Consider the following 5000-nt stretch of genomic DNA (forward strand, 5'->3'; position numbering starts at 1 on the left):
TAGTACTGTTAGAGGTACTTGTACTTTACTGTAGTACAGTTAGAGGTACTAGTACTTTACTGTAGTACTGTTAGAGGTACTTTACTGTAGTACAGTTAGAGGTACTAGTACTTTACTGTAGTACAGTTAGAGGTACTTTACTGTAGTACAGTTAGAGGTACTAGTACTGTACTGTAGTACAGTTAGAGGTACTAGTACTTTACTGTAGTACAGTTAGAGGTACTAGTACTTTACTGCAGTACAGTTAGAGGTACTAGTACTTTACTGTAGTACAGTTAGAGGTACTAGTACTCTACTGTAGTACAGTTAGAGGTACTAGTACTTTACTGTAGTACAGTTAGAGGTACTAGTACTTTACTGCAGTACAGTTAGAGGTACTAGTACTCTACTGTAGTACAGTTAGAGGTACTAGTACTTTACTGTAGTACAGTTAGAGGTACTAGTACTCTACTGTAGTACAGTTAGAGGTACTAGTACTTTACTGCAGTACAGTTAGAGGTACTAGTACTTTACTGTAGTACAGTTAGAGGTACTAGTACTCTACTGTAGTACAGTTAGAGGTACTAGTACTTTACTGTAGTACAGTTAGAGGTACTAGTACTGTACTGTAGTACAGTTAGAGGTACTAGTACTCTACTGTAGTACAGTTAGAGGTACTAGTACTTTACTGCAGTACAGTTAGAGGTACTAGTACTCTACTGTAGTACAGTTAGAGGTACTAGTACTTTACTGTAGTACAGTTAGAGGTACTAGTACTTTACTGTAGTACAGTTAGAGGTACTAGTACTTTACTGTAGTACAGTTTGAGGTACTTGTACTTTACTGTAGTACAGTTTGAGGTACTAGTACTTTACTGCAGTACAGTTAGAGGTACTAGTACTTTACTGTAGTACAGTTAGAGGTACTAGTACTTTACTGTAGTACAGTTTGAGGTACTAGTACTTTACTGTAGTACAGTTAGAGGTACTTGTACTTTACTGTAGTACAGTTTGAGGTACTAGTACTATACTGTAGTACTGTTAGAGGTACTAGTACTATACTGTAGTACTGTTAGAGGTACTAGTACTTTACTGTAGTACTGTTAGAGGTACTAGTACTTTACTGTAGTACTGTTAGAGGTACTAGTACTGCTGGCTTCATGTTAGACTTCCACAATAAAAGTCCTTTATTCAGAGTTTAAAACCATAAAACCAAAGGTCATCAAACAGGAAGTGGAGGAACATGACTCATATTTACTCATAAATAATACAGAATATTTAAAACCTGACAGCTGACTGTTGAGGATTTAAATCCTTCTTAAAGAAAATGACGTGATTAACTTATTATTTTACACTTATTACACTATACTTTACTTTTATTCATATTTTACTAAACTTTTGTGAAGCTTTTGAAAAAGTTCTGATGATATTTTGTTATCTGGCTCAAACGTTGCTTTAAAGCTCAGATTGGTTTTATTTGGTTTCAACATGTAGTTCAGTAATGAGACGACGGTCGGCTGCATCAGCCATGAACGGCCACCAGGGGGAGCTGTTCCCCCGTTTACAGGCAGAGGGACCGTCACTCTCACCCAGACTGATTCATTCAGTCACAGTTTGGCAGCGTTGGGAAGATTACTTTGGAAATTTTAGTTACAGTTACAAGTTACCCTGTTGAAATGTGATAGTAGTGTAACTATTTCAATTACTTTCTCAAAGTAATGTAACTAATTACATTTCATTACATTTGGATTACTTTTCTTAATTTATCTTAATGAATGAATGCTCTCGACTGTTAGACCTGATAGTGTTACTGTGTTACTCTAACCCACCGCTGGTCTGCTTTCTGTATGAAGTGTTTGCAGACATCCCAACCTGCAGGGAGTTTGGTTCCGGGGGGGGGGGGTTACACTTGGTGTCGGTCCGGGGGAGGGGTGCGATCGTTGTCGGTCTAATAAGCAGCAACACAGAGCTATAAGGACGCTTTGCTCTCACACGCGCTGCATTTATAGTCACACATATACACACATGCGCAGACGCTCTCTAGTGTGTCTCTGCTCACTCCAGATTCCAGTAGATTGAGTTTTTGTGTCGTCAGGGAGCCGCTCTCATGTGCAGGAGATGGGATGTCTGTGCTTGTATGTGCGCCCCCGACATGTTGCTGAGTCTGAATGGCACATGACCAAAGACAGCCAATCACAAGCATCAGGATCCAACTTGTGGCTTTGAAAGGTTGATATGAAAAAAACTATTTGATAAATCCGACATTATGTAATCATGGACATTTCCAAAAGCAACTTTAATTTAATTATGCATTTTCTTAAAGTAATGTAACGGATTACAATTATGTACATTTTGTAATTTAACGTCGTTACATGTAATTCGTGACTCCCCAACACTGCAGTTTGGTTTGTGATTTACTTTCTCCTCATCAAAATGAGAGCTCTGACTTTCCCTCTTTATGTCGGCTTCTTCATTTAAAGAGTGAAAAAAGGAAAGAAGAGAGGAAAGACTGAAGCTCTGAGAAGCTGAGGACAGAGACACAAGCTGCTCCTCTGACCTTCCTGTCGTCCTCCCGGGTCAAATTGACCCGTCTGTTTTGACTCTTCCTTCCTTCCTTCCTTCCTTCCTCCCTTCCTTCTTTCCTCTGTCCTTCTTTCCTTCCTTCCTCCCACCCTCCTACCTTCTTTCCTCCATCCTTCCTTCCTTCCTTCCTTTCTTACTTACTTCTTTCCTCCATCCTTCCTTCCTCCCTTCCTTATTTCCTTTCCACCCTTCCTTCCTTCCTTCCTCCATCCCCCTTTCTTCCTTCTGTCGTACCTTCCTCTCTCTCTCCTTCCCTCCTTCCTCCCTGCCTTCTTTCCTTTACTCCCTTCCTTCCTTCCTCCCTTCCTTCTTTCCTCTGTCCTTCTTTCCTTCCTTCCTCCCACCCTCCTAACTTCTTTCCTACCTCCCTTCCTTACTTACTTCTTTCCTCCATCCTTCCTTCCTGCACTATTATTACAGCATACTTGCACTAAAAATGTCATGGCTACCTCGACCACGTGCTGCTAACCACTACAGTCACTTATTTCACCTTTACTGTACATAATTTTCATTAATGTCTATTTTATTTTATGTCTATTTTAATGTCCATTTTATGTCTATTTAATGTGTGCACTTCATGGCGAAGCTTCAAATCTCATTGTACTTTGTATAATGACAATAAAGGCATTCCATTCCATTCCATTCCATTCCTTCCTCCCTTCCTTATTTCCTTTCCTCTCTTCCTTCCTTCCCCATCCCCCTTTCTTCCTTCTGTCGTACCTTCCTCTCTCTCTCCTTCCTTCCTTCCTCCCTGCCTTCTTTCCTTTACTCCCTTCCTTCCTTCTATGCTTTACTCCCTTCCTTCCCACCTCCCTCCCTCCTTTCCTTCCTTGACTCGAACACAACAGGAGGGTTGGAGAAGATAAAAGTAAAAGCCGTCATTGGTTATGGACCAAAAATAGAAATAGAGTGAAAAAGAAAGTGAGTCACATGATTAAAGAAAAGCATCAGCATCAGGATCAAACAGGAAGTTGTGATTACTGTCAATTAGAAAACATGGAAAGGAGTCAACTGTCACATCCTGTTAGAGCTCGTATTTTATTTTGAAAGTTATTCTCTCCTTGTGTATTTTGTTAGTGTTACTTCCTGTTTCCCCTGCCTTGGTTGATTGGCTCATGTGTTTCACCTGAGTTGTTTCTCTCACCTGTGTCCTGTTAGTTATTACCTCATCATGTTATATAGCTTTGGTTGCTCTGTGTGTCTCTGTGTGTGTTTCACTTCCTGTTTATTCGCCCGTTGTTCCAGCTGCTCTGCAAACCGTGACATCAACGTGTAAAAGCATATAACAGCCGTAAAACAAATACTCCATATTTAAATGTAAAAGCAGTCTGCACATTCGCTTCCTGCAGCATCAAATACGTCTTTAAAGGGAAGAAGAAGCCAGCGAGAAACAAGCAAGAAAAAAATTTCTCCAACTAAAAGACAAAATAATACGAAACCAGGAAAGCAACAAACACCAGCAGCTCTCCACAAAGGGAGCCAAGTGTGTTACAGTCAACTTAAAATCACCACAGGCAGGAATAATCTCAGCGGGCATGAGATCAGTTCAGAGGTTAAAAGACTGAAACGGATCCACGATGAATATTTACGTACTTAACACAAAACATCATGAAGGAAAGTCATCAGACGCTGATACATCCAACATGATCGGGTCCTTTTGGTTTACACACAGAAACAAGACTCAGCAGTGACATCACACCTGGATGCTGCAGGCGATGTAGTATTAACAGACCGCTGTCTTCTTCTTCTTCTTCTTCTTCTTCTTCTCTAACCCTAACAGTAACCCTGCAGCACTCTGTTCCCCTCATTACATTCTGCCTTCTGTAATTCTTTTTTTTATATTTATATTTTTTGGGACTTTTTGCCTTTATTGTACAGGTAAGCGGAGAGAGACAGGAAACTGGAGGCAGAGAGGGGAATGACACGCAGGACAGGACTGCTCGGCGCAGGATTTGAACCGGAAACTCTCCCAGAACACTAAACTCAGAATCCATCAGATTGAAAGCGATGACAGCTGGGCACAAAGTGTTCTTCTGTCTGTCAACAAGCAGAAGGTAGGGGGCGCTGTGGAGCAGAGAGTAGCTCCTGTTTGCAAACTAGTCTTTGTTCTCCTGTACGGCCCAAGTTGTGTCAGGGAGAAGCAGCTCGACAGACACAGACAACTCCGGGGAAGAAGTTTAGCTTATTGAATGCATTAACAGAACATGAATGTTAATGTATATAGATGGATGGATAGAGAGAGAGAGGGAGGAGGAGAGAGGATAGATGGATGGATGGATAGAGAGAGAGAGGGAGGAGGAGAGGGGATAGATGGATGGATAGAGAGAGAGAGGGAGGAGGAGAGAGGATAGATGGATGTATAGAGAGAGAGAGGGAGGAGGAGAGAGGATAGATGGATGGATAGAGAGAGAGAGAGGGAGGAGGAGAGAGGAGCCCAGT

This window comes from Scomber japonicus, chromosome 11, assembly GCF_027409825.1.
Source record: "Scomber japonicus isolate fScoJap1 chromosome 11, fScoJap1.pri, whole genome shotgun sequence".
Lineage (NCBI taxonomy): Eukaryota > Metazoa > Chordata > Actinopteri > Scombriformes > Scombridae > Scomber > Scomber japonicus.